At 41.8% G+C, this 24,442-nt stretch overlaps 1 protein-coding gene across 2 annotated transcripts in view; it reads right to left on the bottom strand.

Moving 5' to 3' along the window:
* The window catches only part of efcab11 (EF-hand calcium binding domain 11), a 347,705-nt gene that overhangs the window by 232,532 nt on the left and 90,731 nt on the right, over window positions 1-24,442 (bottom strand). The gene's annotated exons all lie outside the window — the stretch shown is intronic.

The following is a 24,442-nucleotide window of genomic DNA, read 5'->3' as shown; positions in this document are numbered from 1 at the left end:
GGTGGGTTGGCACCCTGCCCAGGATTGGTTCCTGCCTTGTGCCCTGTGTTGGCTGGGATTGGCTCCAGCAGACCCCCGTGACCCTGTATTCGGATTCAGCGGGTTAGACAATGGATGGATGGATGTATTTTTTTATCATTATAATTTAAATGTATTAGGAGTCGGAGTCAGTACATTTTTGCCGACTCCAACCCCGACTCCAGGTACCCAAAATTGTCTCAGACTCCAACTCCACAGCTCTGCATGATGCACCTTCTCAATCTTCAAATTCAGTCTTTTAACACCCTGACTGCCAACTACAAGTTGAGAGAATTTTCTGTTCCATAGCAATGAATTCGCATTTTAGAAAATTAAAATGAATTTAATTAGTAAATTAATATAACACCCTGATTTTAGATTGACGTTGGGAACAAATTGACTTATTTTCACTGAGGCAGTCAACATGTTAATTTAAGAAGAAAATAAAATGTTTTATTACCTAATGCCTGTCATATACCTTTACTGTTAAATTAAAAACAAAACATGTATCTCCATGAAATTACTTAAGACTCTGATAATTTACAGTATTATGGGGCTCCGCCCCCTGCTCGCTTTGTTTGCCCGCCTCCAGGTTTGGTTAACCAGATATACAATTTAAAGAGATTGTTATTTTCATGGGAATTATTGCATATGCATTATTTTCACTTTTACTTTTCTTCAAGATCGCATTGAATTTCGATTCCGTGTTTGGACTTACATTGTGACAACGCAACGTATAACTGCCTGTGAGTGAATTTAGTTTCTTTATCTCTAATCTACCTGTTTTTTCGAATGTTTGTCCCTGCTCTTTCTTCTTCGCTTAGTTGTTGATGTGTCATCTAGAACGTATAAAATTATTGCCCTGATAAAATTAGTAAGAGCTGAGAGCGCAGGAAGTGTGTCTGACAAAAACATTCACACCACAGAGAGGTTAGATGACAGTGGTCTTGTTTGAAAATGTTTGTAAGTAGGGCGTGAATTGAAAGAATCTCATGTTAAAAGTCTCCATCTCGCAGGACTTCATTCCAAAAAGTCTTTCAAAAAGTCACGTCTCGTCCCAAGATTTTTTTATTATAACAGAGAGAAATGTCAATGAGTAATGTCTGTAGAATTACAATATTAAAAAATATAATTTAAAAACATTATTTCTTTTATTTTGTTTAATTCAGTTACTGTACCTATCAATTGACACAATTTAAACACAAAAATACAGTCAGGTCCATAATTATTTGGACAGTGGCACAATTTTCATAATTTTAGCTCTGTACACCATCACAATGGATTTGAAACAAAGCAATCATTACGGGATTGAACTGTAGACTTTTGACTTTAATTTAAGGGGTTTATCAAAAATAACATACTATATGAGGCATTTAGAAAAGACACTGTTCTGTATAGTCCCCCATTTCCAAAGGTTCAAAAGTACAGTGGAACCTTGGCTCACGAACATCTCGGACCGCGTACAAAACGGGTTACGACCAAAAAATTCGCCAAACTTTTTTATCTGTTCACGATCACACACTCGGGTGACAAACAAGCCAGTTTCCCTTCCGGTTTGTACGCACCGATGATTTCCGCACGTGTTCAGTCTCTCCCTGTACATTCCCTGTGCAGTGAGCGAGTGAGCGAGAGAGAGAGAGTGAGAAGGCAGTTAAAGAAAGCACCGGGCTTGTTTTTAAAGAGACTGCTTCGAGCATTGTTTTAACCTCGTTGTATTTAATGAAGACTTATTTCTTTTGGATTTTAACCTCCACTTCACTTCTGTTTTTATGGGATCATTTACTTATTGAAGGATTCTCAAAGCACTGCACTTTATTTAATTTGGACTTTATTTTTGATTGTTGTTTTGTTGATTTTAATAAAAGCACTTGGCACTTTTTGCACCATCCGATTGCTCCATTGTAGTGCCTCACTGTCGTGCTCATCGGTAACATTACCGACAGTGATGGGTTTAAGGGCTCCCGGAAGCGAGATGGGATCATGCAGTGAACCCGCATCTTCACAGACTTTACCTCAAAACTGTAATCTCCTCTCCACTCAGTTCCTCCTCACTTCCTTCATGCCAGAACTCGACTCATGTAAGGTTCGTTTTCTTGGTTGTTTATGGTTAGTTTTTGTATAAATTATGGATTTTTCAAATGTTCGTTTTTTTCCCTGTGCTTAAAACTCATTAAAAAAAGTGTTTACAGCAAGCGGATCGTAAGGCTATAGCATGAACTTCTGCAATGTTAGTTTTCTCTGTTCAAGGTTTTCTCAGTATTATTCAATTTTTTTACATTTAGTTCACTATTATGCTGTGCATTCTATGGTATAATTAACTATTTTTGTGCTTAAAAATCTTTAAAAAATATATATTTACATACAGGAGTTTGCATGTTCTTCCTGTGTCTGTTTGGGTTTCCTCCGGGTACTCCGGTTTCCTCCCACAGTCCAAAGACATGCAGGTTAGCTGCATTGGCAATCCTAAATTGTCCCTAGTGTGTGCTTGGTGTGTGTGTGTGTGCCCTGCGGTTTGTTTCCTACCTTGCGCCCTGTGTTGGTTGGGATTATCTCCAGCAGACCCCCGTGACCCTGTAGTTAGGATATAGCGGGTTGGATAATGGATGGATATTTACATACAGCTCATACGGTCTGGAACGGATTAATTGTATTTACATACAATCCTATAAGGGAAATTACTTCGGTCACAGCCAAATCGGGTTGCGACCAGAGTTTTGGAACGAATTACTGTCGTGACCCGAGTTTTCACTGTATTTGGACATTTGACATTTTGACATTTGAGTTCCACAGCCAGATGGGAGCAATTCTCGAAATACTTCATTAACTAGATAGATAGATAGATAGATAGATAGATAGATAGATAGATAGATAGATAGATAGATAGATAGATAGATAGATAGATAGATAGATAGATAGATAGATACTTTATTAATCCCAAGGGGAAATTCACAGAATCCAGCAGTATACTGTTTCAAAAAACAATATTAAATTAAAGAGTAACAAAAATGCATGTAAAAACAGACAATAACTGATCTGCTCAGTCTGTCAGTGGAGCAGGACGGTGACAAAAGTCTGTCACTGAAGCTACTCCTCTGTCTGGAGATGACACTGTTCAGTGGATGCAGTGGATTCTTCATGATTGACAGGAGTTTGCTTAATGCCCGTTGCTCTGCCACAGATGTTAAACTGTCCAACTTTACTCCTACAATACAGCCTGCCTTCTTAACAAGTTTGTCCAAGCGTGAGGCGTCTTTCATCTTTATGCTGCCACCCCAGCACAACACCGCGTAGAAGAGGGCACTCGCCACAACCGTCTGGTAGAACATCTGCAGCATCTTATTGCAGATGTTGAAGGACGCCAACCTTCTAAGAATGTACAGTCGGCTCTGACCTCTCTTGCACAGAGCATCAGTATTGGCAGTCCAGTCCAATTTGTCATCCAGCTGCACTCCCAGGTATTTATAGGTCCAGGTTTAAGCAGGGAAATGGTTTGGAATTGATACAAAGAGTGGAATTTGCATTTGGAAGCTGTCACTGTGAGCTCGCAATAGGAGGTCTACAGATCTGTCCACTGCAAGTAAAAACAGTCCATCACTAAGCTGAAAAAAAACAAAACAAACCCTTTATAGAGATAGCAGAAACAACTGGAGTGGTCAAATCAACCATTTGGTACATTCTTAAAAAGAAGGAATGCACTTGTGAAGTCAGAAACATCAGAGGTTTGGAAAACCACAGAGACAACTGTGCCAGATGATTGCAGAATTCTCTCCTTTGTGAAGAAGAATCTCTTCGCAACATTTAGCCAAGCCAAGAACACTCTCTGGGAGGTAGACCTATCATTCCCAAAGTCTACAATCAAGAGAAGACTTCATGAAAGTAAATACAGAGGGTTTGCCACAAGGTGAAAAATACACAGGCAATCCTCAAGCATAGGAAGGACAGATTAGACTTGCCAGAAAACATTTTTTAAAGCCTGTCCAGTTCTGGACCAATTTCCTTTGGACAAAGGAAACTAAGAGCAATGTATACCAGAATACTGCAAAGGGAAGAGTATGGAGAAGAGAAGAAACGGCTCATGATCCGATGAATACCACATCACATGTGAAACGTGGTGGAGACACTTTTATGGCATGATCACTCATGGCCACCAATGGAAGTCAGCCACTCATGTTTATTGATGATACGACTGCTGACAGAAGTAGCAGGATGAATTCTGAAATGAACAGGGATATCATCATGTCTACTGGGATTCAGCCAAATGCTGCAAAACTGATAAGACCAAAACTTCACAGTACAGATTGACAATGAGCCAATGCATACTGTTTAAGCAAACCAAGTCCTTTTCAAAGCAAAGTAATAGTATATTCTTCATAGAATTAGTCGTCCCAACAAGCATTTCAGTTGCTGAAGACAAAACTGATGGCAGAAAGTCCAAAGAACAAGCAGCACCTGAAGGCAGCTGCAGTAAAAGCCTGGATAAGGATCACTAGGGTGGAAACCCAGCACTTGGAGGTGGCCATGGGTTCCAGGCTTCAGGTAGGCACTGACGCTAAAGAATTTTTAACCAAATACTGAAAATGATCATTATATTTATGATTAGGTTAGTCTGTCCAAATACTTTTGAGCCCCTGAAATGTATAAAAATGTCTGTCGCTTGTAAACAGCTCATACAATAACTTTGGTAAACCCCTTGATTTAAAAAAAGTCGATATTTCAATAACATCTTGTTTGCTTAGTTAAAAATCCACTGTGGGGGCGTACAAAGCCAAAATTATAAAAATTGCATCACTGGCCAAATACTTGTGGACCTGACTGTATATGACATGAACAGAGAGACATTGCAATATATATTTAAAGTTCGGCAGACGACCAGGGACCTTGCCCCACCGGGATGCCGGGAGAAGGGAAGGACTGGGACAATATCTTCCCCCGGGGTGCAAGAAGGCAGCCCCCCCTTTTTTTTTTTTTTTTGCCACGTGCAAAAGTTCGCTGACGACACTGCTATTGTGGGCTGCATCAGGAGTGGGCAGGAGGAGGAGTACAGAAAGTTAATCAAAGACTTTGTTAAATGGTGCGACTCAAACCACTTACACGTTAACACCAGCAAGACCAAGGAGCTGGTGGTGGATTTTAGGAGGCTCAGGCCCCTCATGGACCCTGTGATCATCAGAGGTGACTGTGTGCAGAGGGTGCAGACCTTTAAATATCTGGGAGTGCAGCTGGATGACAAATTGGACTGGACTGCCAATACTGATGCTCTGGAAGAAAGGTCAAAACAGACTATACTTTCTGAGAAGGTTGGCATCCTTCAACATCTGCAGTAAGATGCTGCAGATGTTCTACAGACGGTTGTGGTGAGTGCCCTCTTCTACGCGGTGTTGTGCTGGGGTGGCAGCATAAAGATGAAAGACACGCTTGGACAAACTTGTTAAGAAGGCAGGCTCCATTGTAGGGGTAAAGTTGGACAGTTTAACATCTGTGGCAGAGTGACGGGCATAAAGCAAACTCCTGTCAATTATGAAGAATCCACTGCATCCACTTAACAGTGTCGTCTCCAGGCAGAGGAGTAGCTTCAGTGACAGACTTTTGTCACCGTCCTGCTCCACTGACAGACTGAGGAGATCGTTCCTCCCCCACACTATGCGACTCTTCAATTCCACCCGGGGGAGTAAATGATAACATTAATTTTATTTTAATTTTTTTCATTTTTATTACTATTTAATTTAATATTGTTTCTTTGTATCAGTATACTGCTGCTGGATTATGTGAATTTCCCCTTGGGATTAATAAAGTTTCTATCTATCTATCTATCTATCTAGATTACATCAGGGTCACGGATGGAGAGCTTGGAAGCTCAACCCTGTTGGGGTCTGTGGCCACTGCCAGGGGGCGCCTGGACCATCTCAGAGCCCTGAATGGCAGCACTTCTGCCACAGACACCAAGACAGCCAGATGTCCAATACACACACAACATCAATACACAAATCACCAGTCAACTCAGTCCTTATCTCTTTCTTCTGCCACCTCCACTTCTCTCTGGCTAGCTCCATCCTCTTCCGGAAGAGGAACTGGACACACCTGAAGTGCTTCCGGGTGTCCATGCAGCACTTCCGCCACATCAGGAAGTGCTGAAAGAAGATCATCAGGGAGCACCTGCAGCACGTCCAGATGTGCCATAAAAGGGGCCGCCTCGCTCCATTTGGATAGCCGGAGTTGGGTGGAAGAGGACGGAGCTTGCCAGAGAGGAGTGGAGATGGCAGGAGAAAGAGATAAGGACTGAGTTGACTGGTATTGGTGTTGTGTGCGCCGAAAAGAAAATAAAAAGCGTGTGTGTATTGGACATCTGGCTGTCTCGGTGTCTGTCTGTTCACAATAGTTATGATGACATTAATGCGTAAATGCCTCATAGACTCAATTGTTATTACATTTTTAAGCAAATGTTTTAATCAAAAACAGGTCAAATCTAACAAATGAATATGAATGGGGCCGAGTGGGTGCCTTAGGATGGATTGGCACAGTCTTGCTGCTGGTGCTTCTAGCATCGGCTCCAGCATCTCTCAGCCCTGACCAGGAGTAAGCAGGTGTACAAGATGGATTAACAGATGAGGAACCCGTAAAGCCACTGAAGTGTACTTCGTTTTCTAGTGTTTACATATTTAGCCTTCATGAATACGTTTCTTCCACGAAAGGTGTACTTTGCCATACATATTTTAAAGCAAATTCCTTGCAATGGTGTCAAATGCCCAGACTAAAATATCTGAAAATGCTTTAAATGTGATTCAAATGTAAAAGCATTGCCTACTAACATTCTGTCGAGTACTGAACGTAGGGGTCTATACACGTGATATAATATTTTAGGTTTAAACAGTGAAGTGGCTGCAGGTTTTGTCTGAAGCAGTTTCTTAATTAGATGCCCGTGCTACCTGGTAAAGAAGCATTTCACTTAATTAGATGGTTTGTTTCAGCTCATTTTAGAATTGTAGGAGATCCTCATTCTTTAGAGCCTGGCTCCTCAATGAGTCTAAAATGTCATTACTATAATCACAGCTTGTGGTTTTCAAGCCTTTATTCAATCTTTACACTTATTTGCTTCATTTTACTTGACTTAATAAGATTTATAACCTTTCATTGTTTAATTTTTTTAAACAAACAAAAATGTGCTTCACAGGTAATGCCAAAGACATTCTAGACGTGTACTGGTGCTTTTGACACTTGTTATATCTGATCTTTGTGGGTTTATTCCTAAAACTATTACATTTCATATAGTTTTGTAATGTTCTCTGCCATGTAAAGAACATTGTGATGGGACAAGCTGCTGTACCGGTCAGGATGCCTCCACGCTAAGAGGACCAGGGAAGCAAGCGTGGCCAGTATGTTTCCTCCCCCGGGATGCTAGATGGCAACCCCCTCGGACTCCCGCAGGGCTTCATGGGAGTTGGAGTTTGGTGCAGCCCTGTTGGGATTTGCAGGCGCCACCAGGGGGTGCTGCAGCAGGAGCTGCTGAGCCCTTATGGGCAGTCCTTCCGCCACACCCAGAAGTGCTGCTGGAAACACTAGATGGCAGCCCCCCTGGGTGGCAGTGGTGTCTCAGATTCCCACAGGGCTTCATGAGAGATGGAGTTCTCCATAGCCCTGTTGGGACCCGGGGTGGCCACCAGGGGACGCTGCTGGGGTTCCTGAGCCCATCTGGGTGGTTCTTCAGCCACACCTGGAAGTGCAACCGGAAATGGGTGATCAAGCAGCTGGAGCACTTCCGGGTGTATTATAAAAGGAGTTAGCATCCACTACTCTGGGAAGCCAGAGTCAGGAGGAGGAGGATGAGTGGAGGAAGAACATAAAAGTATTGTGTGGAGTTGTGCTTATGGGGACTGTGTTGTGCCTGTGGGAACAGGGAAGGCATTACCCACAGGCGAAGAAATAGAAATTAAACATTTATTTGTTTTCTCATTGTGCCTCCCATGGGGTCGACGCTCACATAGCGCCTTTCAGCCACATTGCTAAAGGTGCTATAGATACACACTCCCTGACCTCTTTATTAGGTATACCTGCTCAGCTGCTTGTTAATGCAAACATCTAATCATCCAATCACATGGCAGCAACTCGATGCATTTAGGCATGTAGACATTCACAAGACGACCTGCTGAAGTTCAAACCAAGCATCAGAATGGAGAAGAAAGGGGATTCAAGTGACTTTAAACATGGCATGTTTGTTGGTGCCTGCCGGGTTGGTCTTTGTATTTCATAAACTGTTGATCTACTGGGATTTTCACACTCAGCCATCTCAGGGTTTATAGAGAATGGTCCAAAAAAGGGGGAAAATATCCAGTGAGCGGCAGTTCTCTCGGCGAAAATGCCTTGTTGATGCCAAAGTTCAGAAGAGAATGGCCAGACTATTTCGAGCTGATAGAAAGGCAACTCAAATAACCACTCGTTAAAATCGAGGTATGCAGAAGAGCATCTCTGAACACACAACACATTGAACCTTGAAGCAAATGGGCTACAGCAGTAGGAGACCCCACCGTGTTCCACTCCTGTCAGCTAAAAACAGGCAATTGCAGGTACACTTCACACGGGCTCACCAAAATTGGACAACAGAAGACAGGAAAAGTGTTGCCTGGTCTGATGAGTCTTAATTTCAGCTGCAACATTCGTATGGTAGGTTCAGAATTTGGCATCAAAGACATGAAAGCAGGGATCGACCCTGCCTTCTATGAACAGTTCGGGCTGGAGGTGGTGGTGTAATGGTGTGGATGATATTTTCTTGGCACACTTAGAAATTCACCAAACCTTTAATTCAGATATGTAATAATAATGCATTTCGAAGCTTGACGATAACTACTTTTATGCAATATGGCGGTCTTGGTTTCGATTGTCTTAAGCTATTTACTACACAGGAAGACAGTGGTGTTTCTCCATTTATGTTTCAACATTGTTTGATGTGTTTATGTTTTGTTTCTTTTCTTTTCTTCACAATACAGTTAGGTCCATAAATATTTGGACAGACTACTTTTATCTAATTTTGGTTCTGTACATCACCACAATGAATTTTAAATGAAACAACTCAGATGCAGTTGAAGTGCAGACTTTCAGCTTTAGTTCAGTGGGTTGAACAAAACAATTGCATAAAAATGTGAGGCAACTAAAAGCATTTTTTTTTAACACAACATTTCAGGGGCTCAAAAGTAATTGGACAAATTAAATAACTGGAAATAAAATGTTCATTTCTAATACTTGGTTGAAAACCCTTTGCTGGCAATGCCAGCCTGAAGTCTTGAACTCCTGGACATCACCAGATGCTGGGTTTCCTCCTTTTTAATGCTCTGCCAGGCCTTTACTTTCAGTTGCTGTTTGTTTGTGGGCCTTTCTGTCCGAAGTTTAGTCTTCAACAAGTGAAATGCCTGCTCAGTTGGGTGAAGATCAGGTGACTGACTTTCCATTTCTTTGCTTTAATAAACTCCTGGGTTCCTTTGGCTGTATGTTTTGGGTCATTGTCCATCTGTATCATGAAACGCCTGCCGCCCAATCAATTTGACTGCATTTAGCTGGATTTGAGCAGACAGTATGTCTCTGAACACCTCAGAATTCATTCGGCTGCTTCTGTCCTGTGTCACATCATCAATAAACACGAGTGTCCCAGTGCCACTGGCAGCCATGCACGCCCAAGCCATCACACTGCCTGACTCCACCGTGTTTTACAGATGATGTGCTATGCTTTGGATATTGAGCTGTTCCACGCCTTCTCCATACTTTTTTCTTGCCATCATTCTGGTGGAGGTTGATCTTGGTTTCATCTGTCCAAAGAATGTTTTTCCAGAACTGTGCTGACTTTTTTAGATGTTCTTTAGCAAAGTCCAATCTAGCCTTTCTATTCTTGAGGCTTATGAATGGCTTGCACCTTGCAGTGTACCCTCTGGATTTACTTTCATGCAGTCTTCTCTTTATGGTAGACTTGGATATCGATACGCCGACCAAGCCCTGGAGAGTGTTGTTCACTTGGTTGGCTGTTGTGAAGGGGTTTCTCTTCACCATGGAAATGATTCTGCGATCATCCACCACTGTTGTCTTCCGTGGACGTCCAGGTCTTTTGCGTTGCTGAGTTCACCAGTGCTTGCTTTCTTTCTCAGGATGTACCAAACTGTAGATTTTGCCACTCGTAATATTGTAGCAATTTTTCGGATGGGTTTTTTCTGTTTTCGCAGCTTAAGGATGGCTTCTTTCACCTGCATGGAGAGCTCCTTTGACCGCATGCTGTCTGTTCACAGCAAAATCTACGCCGGGTAGACACACGCTCAAACTCACGCATAAGCCGCCGACAAGTAAGACACCTATGGCGCACGCAGGAATGAGCCAAACCCACCAATTCGGACGCGACGATACAGAAAAAATGGTGTCATTTATATTTGTCTGTCGTAGAGGCCACATGCACCTCTGAGCCACGTTGACTGTTCATAGAGGCTTTCTTGAAGGAGCATCAAAGAAGACGCATGTTTGTTGCGGATGCGAATTGCTGTATGTAACGTGTAAAACATTTTGCTATGGTGCACGCGGTCGTGCGTCGTAACCGAAAACTCGGTTTTTAAAGACTGCTTACTTCATTGTGGTTTAACCTCAGTTGTAAAGGATTGTTTTAAGGATCCCATGGGATACCCCTCGCAAACCTCCGCAAGAAACATGCCTCTATGAACAGTCAACGTGGCTCGGAGGTACATGTGGCCTCTACGACAGACCAATATAAATGACGCCATTTTTTCTGTGTTGTCGTGTCCGAGTTGGTGGGCGTGGCTCTCTGAGTTGTCGTCGTATCCAACGGTCTTGGAGTTGATGGGTGTGGCTAATTCCTGCGTGCACCATAGGTGTCTTACTTGTCGGCAGCTTAGTGAATCCATGCCCCTTCCGGCGTGCTTTCCATGGGTGTCTTACCTTAGTGAATTATATATATATATAGATACTGTAGATGCTGCTACGAACCACGAAAGGCTGCCACGCAACACACACTAACGTTCACAATCTCCACAGAGGGCCAGTTTGGAACTGCCAATCAACCAGATATTTACATTTATGGGCAGAAAACCCAGAAAGACAGACATACAAAGTCCGACAACAACTGGGAGCAGAATTCACACCTTTGAGGCAGCAGCACTACAACTGTGGCATCGTGCCAGTCTACAGTAAATGAGTGAATGCTATGTAAAAATGTCACACACAATACCTTTATTAAAAAAAAGGAAGTATTCCAAAAAATAGTAGGTCTAGTTTCCTCTGGATAAGATTACAGTTTTTCTACATTCCAACATAAATTAAATGTGAGATTTTTTTTCCTTTATAGGTTGATAAGATCTTTACTGTCACATGTAGAGAGTAAAATTAAATTCTAGTTTGCATGTGCCAATCATCATGAAGCATTGCCACTCTCTGGTGCCATGATTATCGAGTATAATAACCCTACCTCAAACTTCTCTCTTTCTCAACTGACAAATCTCAGACCATATTAAATAAACGTGCTTTTTAGGACTCAATTCATATGTCATGTTATTTGTGATAGATAGATAGATAGATAGATAGATAGATAGATAGATAGATAGATAGATAGATAGATAGATAGATAGATTTCAATTTCAATTCTTTATTGTCATGTGTACAAGTACCATGTTCCATGAAATGCTTGGTGGCATGTGCCCCTTGCAGACAGTGAACACAGACAAAAAAAAACAAAAAAACAACACACACACAATAAATAAATGAATATAAATAAGTAAATAAATAAAACCAGAATCCTAGGAATAATTAGAGACAGTGTCAGAAGTATATGTGCAGGTAGCAGTGGAGGTGACACAAGGTTACTGATTGTTCATGAGTCTGATTGCAGTTGGGTAGAAACTGTTCCTGTACCTGGAGGTGTGTGTCCAAATGGATTTTAGCCGCTTCCCCGATGGGAGGAGGGTGAAAAGTGACAGTGCAGGGTGGCTGGGGTCCCACCTGATACGGTTCACTTTCCTGAGACAGCGTGTAGTGTGGATGTCATGGATCGCAGGGAGCTGTGTGCCTGTGATCTGCTATGCGGTATTCACCACACACTGCAGAGCTCTGCAGTCCTGAACTGAGCAGTTGCTGTACCAGGATGTGATGCCTCCTGTCAGGATGGATTCCACAGTACACCTGTAGTATCTGCACATGGTTGTGGGGGACATCTGGGCTTTACTCAGTCTCCTGAGGAAGTACAGGCATTGTTGGGCTTTCTTGACTACTGCCGTAGTGTGACTTGTTCATTTAAGGTCATCAGTGAGGATGACTCCGAGGAACCTAAAGCTGCTGACCTGCTCCATAGCCTCACCTCAGATGTAGATGGGGCTGTGCTCTGTTGCCTATTTGCGGAAATCCACAATCATCTCCTTACTTTTGCTAACGTTGAGGGTGAGGTTGTTGTCCTGACACCATTCTGACAGGAGTCTGACCTCCTCCCTGTAGGCCATCTCATCGTCCTCACTGATCAGACCTATTACAGTGGTATCATCACAGACAGACAGACAGACAGACAGACAGATAGATAGATAGATAGATAGATAGATAGATAGATAGATAGATAGATAGATAGATAGACATTACTTAATTTGTACCCAGAGAGGTGTAGTATTTTACAGAAACGTTTTAAATAAATACATGCATAAATAAATATATATACATATATATATATATATATACTCAGCAAAAAAAGAAACGTCCTCTGACTTTCAACTGTTTTACTTTCAGTAAACTTAATGTGTAAATATTTGTATGAACACTAAAAGAGTCAACACCATAAGACATAAACTAAAAATGTTTCACAATGTGTCCCTGAATGAAGGGAGGCTCAAAATCAAAAGTACCAGTCAGTATGTGGTGTGGCCACCAGCTGCTTGAAGTACTGCAGTGCATATCCTCCTCATGGACTGGACCAGATTTGTCAGTTCTTGCTGTGAGATGTTACCCCACTCTTCCACCAAGGCACCTGCAAGTTCCTGGACATTTCTGGGGGGAATGGCCCTAGCCCTCACCCTGCGATCCAACAGGTCCCAGACGTGCTCAATTCCTTCGACGATAAACACAAATCCGTCCATCACCCCTGGTGAGACAAAACCGTGACTCATCAGTGAAGAGCACTTTTTGCCACTCCTGTCTGGTCCAGCGAAGGTGGGTTTGTGCCCATAGGCGGCATTGTTGCTGGTGATGCCTGGTAAGGACCTGCCTTACAACAGGCCTACAAGCCCTCAGTCCAGCCTCTCTCAGCCTATTGCGGACAGTCTGAGCACTGATGGAGGGATTGTGTGTTCCTGGTGTGACTCGGGCAGTTGTTGTGGCCATCCTGTACCTGTCACGCAGGTGTGATATTCGGATGTACCGATCCTGTGCAGGTGTTGTTACACGTGGTCTTCCACTGCGAGGATGATCAGCTGTCCTTCCTGTCTCCCTGTAGCGCTGTCTTAGGCGTCTCACAGTGCGGACATGGCAATTTATTGCCCTAGCCACATCAGCAGTCCTCATGCCTCCCTGCAGCATGCCTAATGCACGTTCACGCAGATGAGCAGGGACCCTGGGCATCTTTCTTTGGGTGTTTTTCACAGTCGGTAGACAAGTCTCTTTAGTGTCCTGCGTTTTTAGAACTGTGACCTTAAATGCCTACTTTCTGTAAGCTGTTAAGGTCTTAACGACCATTCCACAGGTGCATGTTAATTAATTGATTATGGTTAATTGAACATGCATGGAAAACATTGTTTAAACCTAGATCTGTATTATGTATACTGTATAATCTGAGTTATTTGGATTTTTAAAACATTACTGTTGAAATACACAGTCCTGAAAAAGGGACGTTTCTTTTTTTGCTGAGTATATATATATATATATATATATATATATATATATTGTAATGGATGGCCGGCCATTTATCCTGGCCAATACCCCCAAGCCGCCAGGTGGAGCCCTCCTTGGAGCGTGGAGGTCCCCAGAAGACCAGCAGGGCATCATGGACATTGGAGTTTTTATGCAAAGCCCTGCTGGATGCCGTGGGGGCCACAGGAGGGAGCTGCAGGGAGGACCGAGGGCTTCTTAGGTGCCCTGTGACCCGGAGGTTCGTCACAGGAAGAGCGACGGACTTCCGGGTTGAAGAAAGGGACTATTTACCCTGACCCGGAAGGAATAAGGACTTGTGGACTATTGGGCAGAAACACTTCCGGGTCAGGAGGTATAAAAGGACTGTGGGAGCTCCCAGACAACGAGCTGAGCTGGGTGGAAGGGTGGCAACGCGTCTGGGAGCTGGAGGATTGATTTATTGTGGTTTATTGTGAGTTTAATGAGAATTGTGGTGGAGAGTGTGCTTTGTGCACTGTGGCAAGAAAATAAAGTCAACTTGAGGACTTTTACCTGGTGTCTGGAGTCGTGGACAGGGGTTCAAGGGAGTGAGAGCCCCTATCGTTCACATATCATATATATATATATATATATATATATATATATATATATATATATATATATATATATATATATATATATATATATATATAAACACATATAAACCCATTAGGGTCTGAACACAGACCAGAATGACTAAAAACAAAATATAAAAAGAAACAAAACTTCTGACTTGGCTGTCAATAAGTAATACAATTTTTTTAATTAACTGCTTACTTAAATTTATTATAACCAAAGCACACAGCATTTCTCTAAAGCTTTGACACAAAACAAATGGCAAGTATGCTTGAGCCCAGCTGGCTTAGAATGGCACTTTCGCCACACTACTGACATATTAGTAGCCACACAGAACAAAACAACACAAATCTTTATTGACTGGCATTGCTCCTGGTCCTTTAAGAGACGCCGTCAGTCAACCTTTAGGGAAGCAACAACTGATGACATTTCAAAGCTGATCATTGACCCCCAATTTATCAACTAATGACCATTAACTATTAAAAAGATAAAGCAGAAAGTAAAATAGAAAAGTGTTCATTATTACACTATGCATGTATACATTTGTTTTAACATCATACTGTAGTGTGACACAAACTGAAATAAATGTGATATATTTTGCATACTTACGAAGGCAACTAATTGTGTGTGCAGTTACTATTAGTTTACCATTACTAATTACTAATAGTTACTATTAGGGCTCCCACATACTTTAGGGGGCAGGAGGTGCCAATGCCCATCCATATGTGTGAAGCACATGCTTGTCCTTTCATACTGCAGTTTTCTCAAGTGTTGTTTGTTCCTCCAAAGACATCCATGTGTGATGTCTGCAGTACACGCATAGTGAACACACACACACAAATCACACCAGCTATGTTTCTTTGTAACATTGTGGACTCCTTTGTTCTCAATTTGTGATGGAATCCTGAGCATTTAAAATTCATGTTAAATGTATCAATATCTGATCCCTGAAAGACAGTTGGACCTTGTCAAATAAGATTTTATTTGCAACATTGTTAAGAGAACAAAATGTCTGCGGCAGAGAAATATTTACAGATCCCTTTCAGTCCCAAACTCTGAATCTCCACTTAGTCCCACAGATCAGCAAAGGTGTGTTTGCCGGTGTGTTTGTTGAGCAGAAGTGTGTGGTCTAAAAGCAATTTATTACAAAACATGAAAGATGAAAGTTTAAGCCTCTGCAATGTCCCATGCCAGGCAATAATAATACGGTATTCACCCAGCAAAACAAAAACTTAAATCCCTCTTCAAAAGATATGCAGGAGAAGAGACACTGGAAGGAAGCGTCACTGTCTCTTTGTAATGTACGTTGCAGACTAAGTGCATATGATGTCCTAAAGCTCACTAGAGGTGGGGGAAAATAAATGAATCTGAACGGTCTGGCATTGCATCATTGTGATGTGCCGTATAATTGACACACTCAGGCCAAGCACCAGAACTATTCTTTATTGTATTTTTGCGCCATCTATGGGAATCTAGAAGAAATGTTTTTTTTATTAGTGCTGGCATTACTTCAACTTTTCATAGATGGCACACAACTAAAATTAGCACTGCTACAAAGATTCTCATAAAAGAAAATATCAAAAAGTATCAGTCTCTATTTACATTTATGTTGAGCCTTGTGGTTCATTTGGCTGTTCACAATGTTTTTGGAGAAAGAAGAACTTAATATGAAATGAGCGACTTGCAAACTTTGTCTTATGAAAATGACATCATTTTAGTAAACTATGAACTGGGATGATCTTATCTCTCCAGTGGAGAAGAGAACTTGAAGGCCGTCCTGACTGGCCAATCTTTGACTCTGTGCGAAGTGCTGAAATGAGGACAGCTTAGCATTCTTTAAAAAAAATAATTAAATGCACATTTCTTTAACAGCACAACTACAATTATAAGGACTCATGGCACAAGGATTAAAAAAAGATATATGGCGAGAACATACAAGTGTGGATTATGCCTCATGAACAAATCTTTAAAATAGAACAAAAATATGCATTTTGGGAAAAATCATCTGAAGTCCATTTCTATAAACTGCTCAGTCACTCTTCATGAAAATTAAATGATTCAAGAATTTGTCATCTAATATGCAGAAATCCAACAACAGAGAAAGAGAGCTGAAGCTGTACATATGAAATGACAAACAGTGGAACAAGAAATTGTCTACAGTAAATTAGTACCAAGCTTGTTAAAAGGATTAAAATCCATAGCATCAAGTCAAATCAAGTCAGGTTGAGGAGCAGGCACTGGTACAGCACGTTGCCGCACTCACTACACGACAAAACCACTTGAGATTCTGGTTGGCAACCGCCCAGGCAAACACGCAGTCCAGTCCCACCCTCCGGACTGCAGCCAGGTGTTACGTGGGCGACCCCTTGGCCTGGTCCAGCCACTCAGGTCCCCAACAAAGAGGATCTTACGAGCCGGATCACCATTGGGGAAACACAACACATGGCCATAGTGCCGTAACTGACGCTCCTTCACAATGCAGGTAATTTGGGACTCAATGAGCCACAGAAAGTCAAACCAACGGTACCCAAGGATTTTCCGGAGAGACACAGTACCAGAGGAGTCCAGTCTTCGTCTCAGGTCACTGGATAGTGTCTATGCCTCGCAACAATATAGCAAGACAGGAAGTATCAGGACTCTAAAGACTTGGACCTTCGTCCTTCTGCACAGATATCGGTAGCGCCACACACCCCTTTCCAGTAGCCTCATGACCCCCCATGATCTCCCAATTGGTCTACTGACTTCATAGGAAGAGTCACCAGAGACATGGATGTCACTGCCAAGGTACGATTCGCCGGGTCACCTCCGGTCATTGTTGAGGACCCAAGTGGCTGGACCAGGCCAAGGGGTTGCCCACGTAACACCTGGCTGTTGCAGATAGATGGTCATTTCTGGAGGGTGGGACTGGACTGGACCGCATGTCTGCCTAGGGGGTTGACAACCAGGATCGTTGTGTGGTGGGTGCGACAACATACTGTACCGGTGCATACTCCCTGATCTGACCTGACCTGAGTATTTGGATTGGAGACCATCTGGGAAAAGCTTGGGTTGATGCTGAAAAAGGTGTTGGTGAAGACATCGGGGGGAGCTTACCCTGTGGTCTGAGTTTGGATCACAATGCCCCAGTGCACTGTTCTATAAAAATGGTGCTGTTCTTCAGATGACACATAAAACCAAGGTCCTGACTCTCTGTTGGGTGTATCCTGAATCGCCCATCAAGGCCTGGTCATTCTGGCCACCTAATCATCCTCTGTCTCTAATGGTCTCTCTCTCTCTCTCGGCACTTCATCACCTAACAGTTAACGTGTGGTGAGTGTACTGGTGCAAAAATGGCTGCCATCACATCATCCAGGTGGATGCTGTACATTGGTAGTGATTGAAGTGGCTCACCACTCACTATGTAAAGCGCTTTGAGTAGCGAGAAAAGTGCTAAATAAATGTAAAGAATTATTATTATTGTTATTAATATGTCCTCTCTTAATTTTATCCTAATTATGATATTTAACAATGAATAAAATATAAACCAGGAAAATGACTCTGAACTATTTTAGTGTCTGACTTATTAGCATGGTCACAATGAAAATATCGGTTTAGATAGCCAGAACACTTGAAAGAGCAGAATGACAATCAACGATGATAAGAATCTGGAAACCAAGATAACAAAATACTAAATTATCTCCATATAACACACATAAATGTTTGCTATAGTTAAAAAAAAAATAGCAAAACCACCAGAAATTCCCGATGTCAAACCCTCCATCATTCTACAATAATCGGAGTAAACTGTACGGAGCAAAGGTGAATTCATATGAAAATGACAAAACAAAGTTAAGATCTTTAAGCTATGACAAGCACTTATAAATTTCCTCTGAATGTAATCTCAATGCAGAACATCTAATTCAACAATGAGATTTAATTAGGTGTAAGAGGACTCAGTGATTGTGAAACTGGCCTTCAGCCACAGGAGTTCCTCACGACTGGCTTTGCAAACCACTGGCATTGACAAACACACTCGGCAGAGAGAGAGAGAAGTTAGGAGCAGGTGCTGATACAGAGCATTGCTGCACCCACCACATGACGGACCAACTCAGGATCCCAGATTAGGACCCGAGTGCAGCCATGCGACGGGTGACACCTCAGCACCACACCAGTTCAGATGGAATGGACCAGTGGGAGGTTTTTTATATGGTGGCTGGAGTGCCAATTCTGCCACCAACCCCCAGGTGTTTCCTTGCAGGTTGGAGGGCCTACACACACGGCTGAGTGCAGATTAACGTTATAACCAGGACGGAAAACACACTCAGCAGAACGACCAGGACAGACTTACAAAGAAGCCAGTAAGTGACAATAGATCTGTAATGCAGTGACCATGCTGAAGCCTGCTGCCCGAAACGCAAACAGCCTAGAAGCTGCCTTGCAGGAATGGCTCTTGGAAAGGCCACACAGTTAACTGATTTTTGTTCAGAAATCAAACCCAGGGTATGGCTGAAAGGCTGCCTCCGGGAGTGTTACAAAAAGATAAAGGCATCGGCAACATTTATGTAAATATCTCTTTTCATGTTACTATTTTAATTTTGCATTTAAAGAAGTACAAATACTTGAAGAGTGTGAGCACAGTAGCTTAAGATGCCAGAGCCTTTTTCAAATCATAGTCATGTTTGGAATTAGAATATTTGTAGCTCCGATATGAATTTTTAAGAAACTCCACGTATTCATCTGTTTTCTAATCAATCCAGTTCATGCATTTTGACAGCCCATGCCTCCATCTTCATACAAGAGAAGAAACTAAACTTAAATCTTCACTTTTAAACAATTTCTCTATAGATGGAACATCACCCTGTGCTGTTACTGTTTTATTAAAAAAGACTTCTTACAAAAAAAACAACTATTATCCTAAAAGGCTACAGCTTTGGTATATGGCCAGAATTATGATCCAAAGCCTTGAACAGAAACCATCTTAGATCATAACAATCATGCACAATTCTTTTTTTCTTCTTCTGGCTGCTCCTGTTAGGGGTTTCCACAGCAGATCATCTTCTTCCATATCTTCCTGTCCTCATCATCTTGCTCTGTCACACTCATCACCGTCATGTCCTCTCTCACCACACCCATAAACCTTCTATTAGGCCTTCCTCTTTTCCTCTTCCCTGGCAGCTCTATCTTTAACATCCTTCTCCCAATACACTTAGCATCTCTCCTCTGCACATGTCCAAACCAACGCTATCTCGCCTCTCTGACTTTATCTCCCAACCTGAGTTGACCCTCTAATGTCCTCATTCCTAATCCTGTCCATCCTCGTCACACCCAATGCAAATCTTAGCATCTTTAACTCTGCCACCTCCAGCTCTGTCTCCTGTGCCACCGTCTCCAGCCCATATAACATAGCTGGTCTCACTACCGTCCTGTAGACCTTCCCTTTCACTCTTGCTGATACCCGTCTGTCACAAATTACTCCTGACACTCTTTTCCATCTATTCCACCCTGCCTGCACTCTCTTCTTCACCTCTCTTCCACAATCCCCCTTACTCTGTACTGCTGATCCCAAGTATTTAAACTCATCCACCTTCACCAACTCTACTCCCTGCATCCTCACCATTCCACTGACCTCCCTCTCATTCACACACATGTATTCTGTTTTTGGTGGTCCTACTGACCTTCATTCCTCTGCTCTCCAGAGTATATTCTATAGTTGATGTTGAAAAACTACTCTACACTAATTCTGCTGCATGCACAAATTTCTTTCTGGAGGCTTTGCAGAGCACAATGCAGAGATCAGATTAGGTAAGCGGCATGCCAATAGACTCAATGGCTTAACGGCAGTTAGACTTTAGACATGACATGCATGGCACATCAGTCTGATACGCTCACTTGTAATGCCTATGATAAGCTGGCGGTGTTCCACTGGCATGCAAGAGGATTGGCAGAATAAAAAAATGACGGGCCTTTTAATGACAAATATGTTCTGAGATTGTTCAAGTAAAGAAGATAGAAGTTTTGAGGTAAGGAAGTCAAACTCATTAATCATGGTGTAAGGGAAGGTAACATGTTACATAATTAGCACAATAAGAAATTCACTGTAGTCTGTGCATATGACAAGATGAACCCTATAAAAAACTACAATTATGTTTGACCTACTTTTTATTGAGTTTTAAATTTCCTTTTTGTCTTGCCTTTTAGTGTGTTCATTTTCAGAAAAAACAAATAGAAGCAGTTTTCTTCAAGCACAGATATACCATATAACTACTGGCTAAGGTGATTTTTCTTTTAAAAAATGTTTGAGACATGACTGAGTCAGCCGTATTTGCTCATCTGTGGACAGCAGCAGCAGCATCTAGTCACTTTTAGGTTGCAACCCCATCTCATGTTTAGGCTCTGAAAGAAAGACTTCTTTTTAACTTTTACACAGCACTGTTTTCAAGATTAGATCAGTTTAATGATGTCACAAGAATGAACCCTAAGACTAAATTCAACAACTGTGACAAATAATCTTGGATTCAAAATTGTTCTGTAGATTTTTAAAGGAAGTACTGGAATTCTACCGGGCATGTCTAGTCCTTCCAATGAAAACAATACTGCAGCCAAGATGGCCAGGCCAGCAGCATGGTTACAAAGTCATATTAGCTGTTGTGAAGGACAGCCGGGTCCCATGCCCGGCAGGAACGCCCCTGCTGCTTATGTTCCAGGGGAGCCGCCATGGGCAGTCCAATACCTCCCCCGGGACGCCTGGTGGCAGCCTCCCTGGCCAACGATGGTTCCTAAACCACCCGCAGGGCTCCATGGGAGATGGAGTCCTCCACAGCTTGGTTGGGGCCCGGGGTGGCTGCTAGGGGGAGGTCTTCAGCCCCACCCCACCACTCAAGGAGCCAGAGTTGGGAGGAAGGAGACGAAGCTTGAGGAGGAGTGGTGGTAAAGGAAGAGAAGAGAGAAAGGAAGAGAGTTTTGTGTTTGTGCTTTGGGCTGTGTGGCACGGGGATGACGTGTCCCACAGCTGAAAAGAAAAATAAAGTCTTTGTGCTTTTTATATATGCCTCCGTGTCCATCTGTGTCGGGTCAGGTGCCTATATAGCGCCTTTGTTACACTGTGCTCACCAGGTGTCTCCAGGTTTACCTTGGGATTACTCAGTTGGCTCAGGCCAGCTATCCAGGTATTCTGGGTCTACTCCAAGTCTTCTTCCGACTGCACATCTAGAGGGCTTTCTAATCATAACTATAAACTCAAACTTTCTTAGCAGGCTTCTCTCAATCTGGAGAAGCCATGCATCCACTCCAAGTTTTTACATATAACTTCTCACCTCGTCATGGATAGTGTGAACCCCATGCAGGAACCTCATTGTGGTGCGCAATCGCAAAACAGGGAGTATCAGAAGACGTTTTCTAAAGTGACACAGTTGCTTACATATCTTGCCTTTCATCGAAGCAAGGAAGACTAGCCAGAAGAACAGGAAATGGGCATCTGATACAAACCTGGTATTAAAGCATGAAGAATGCTCTCTATTATTAAACAGACCATCTTGTCTCAATGTTTTATTTAAATACCTGTTAACCTTGTGACTGGTCCAGACAGACAAAAGCAATGTTTTATGACCACTAGTATTTTGCTCACAAAGCACAGGAGATGATTTTTTGCTGCAAAATTTGCTCAAACGAGCTATGGTGAACTGTAATTGAACTCTAAACTTGTTTTTTTCTCATAAATCTGTAACAATTAGTCACAGATACAGTGGTGTGAAAAACTATTTACCCCCTTCCTGATTTCTTATTCATTTGCATGTTTGTCACACAAAGTGTTTCTGATCATCAAACACATTTAACCATTAGTCAAATATAACACAAGTAAACACAAAATGCAGTTTTTAAATGATGGTTTTTATTATTTAGGAGAAAAAAACAAACCTACATGGCCCTGTGTGAAAAAGTAATTGCCCCCTTGTTAAAAATAACCTAACTGTGGTGTATCACACCTGAGTTCAATTTCCGTAGCCACCCCCAGGCCTGATTACTGCCACACCTGTTTCAATCACAAAATCACTTAAATATAGTTCACGAGGGTTTATTTTAGCCCAATAGCGAACGTTTTGCTTATTTACGCAACCATTTAAATGGAAATGTGCTTCCATGTGCACATGACGAGGGCATCTCGATGAACGGTTTGCAGAATGTTCTCGCACAACTGTCTATGGCTCTCACACTCTCTCACAGTGCATTTCTGCACTACCATCATTTCTTTATGGATGGACATTAAGGTCCTCCTCAAAGATGTATTGGAAATGCCTACGGCAGAAGCAGGTTTGCGCGCTGAACGTCTAGGAGACGGCAAAATTGTTACCCTTACAGCTTGGATGTTTCCAGGCCTTCGTGCAGTCCGAGGATAGCCTGGAGATTTTCTGTTCAATATTGTACCCGTCTGTCTAAATTTAGCCACCCACTAAAGAACAGTTTTCCGATTTGTAACGTCACCGTTAAGAGGAATGCTGAAGTGCATTCGGAAGTGCGTTGCTGATGGATTCGTTGTTTTTGAAGAACGCTTTGACAGTGAAAGCACGGTGTGCACCGGACCACGGCATGTTGCTGACTGAAAACTATAAGAGATCGCCTATCAAAGGACCCCCCACCCCAACCCACTTGGCTGCCACTGCCTCACACAATGACGTCGAGGACTGAGGTATTTCATTTTGGCTCACCCTGTACCATCTGTAGCCGAATCTTACAATATTTATGAAATCTTTAATTAAAACATTAAGCGTTTCTTAATTTAGAAAGTTATTATTTTCAATTAAATTTTATAGGCATACTTTAGAGTGCTATTTCTCTCACATTTGATGTTCTCTTGCTTTTCACGTTCTTAATGTGTTTTTGTCGATAGATGATGATTTGTAAAGGCTTTGCCCTGATGAATCAGATTGGGGTCTCAGTTTAAAAAGTAAGTGAGCATAATTTATTGTCAGCTGTTCTCAAAATTATGTTGAAATAAATGAGCAACTTAAATAAGAAACTTCACAGTATAAATTACAAAGATATTAAAAGAGTACTATCCAGCTTTTTCTTGAATAAACTGTATATAAAATTATGTATCCTGAATTTGTATACAGAATTTAAAAATATGGAACATTTTTCACTGTTGACAGTAAATGTGTATTATGATATTGACGGTAAAAACCATATGAATAATCTTCAAAATAGAGCTGTAAATCAAGACTAGTAATGTTGTATTTATTTATGACTTCAAGACAAGAAATTTATAAGACACAAATGTTCTAAAACACATGGATGTATCATTATCAGAGTAAATCATGAGTAAATTTAAAATAGGAAAATGCAAAGGAGCGTTAAAGCAGTGTTAGGTTAATGGTTTGTTCTTTCATTGACGGAGTAGTGCTTAGATCTAGCAGAGACATTAATTGTGCTAAACACGCCTCTAGCCAAACGTATAAACATGTCTTAGAAGAAATCAAAACAAGATTGAAATGCACATTTTCAGAAATTATATGGAAAAGTTCATTTTTAGCATGGGAAGCCATTGTAATGATAATGTGCATGAGGAAATAAATTTTACTGTCAGGACGATACCAAGGACAAATATATCTCTGCTGATATAATATTGACAAATAAAACAAAAGACAATATGGGAATCAAATTACTCCCATCTAATAAATAATTTCCACATCCTTTTCTAACATTCATGAAGCCGTACTTCCTAAAAAAAGAACTAAAATCCCTCTAGGAAGCATATGGTACATATCGATCATTATCAATTTATTACAAATTAATTTAGATTAGTTGTTAATTTAACATTTAATTGAGAAATAATACTATGATTCATATTAAGTTTAGAAAAAACAATTAAACTACACATTTCATCAAAGTCTGTGGTGGGTTGGAACCCTGCCCAGGATTGGTTCCTGCCTTGTGCCCTGTGTTGGCTGGGATTGGCTCCAGCAGACCCCCATGACCCTGTGTTCGGATTCAG

This window comes from Polypterus senegalus, chromosome 18 (assembly GCF_016835505.1).
Source record: "Polypterus senegalus isolate Bchr_013 chromosome 18, ASM1683550v1, whole genome shotgun sequence".
In the NCBI taxonomy this organism is placed as follows: Eukaryota; Metazoa; Chordata; class Cladistia; order Polypteriformes; family Polypteridae; genus Polypterus; species Polypterus senegalus.
The sequence above is the reverse complement of the archived record's forward strand: the minus strand, read 5'-3'. Positions and strand labels throughout refer to the sequence as shown.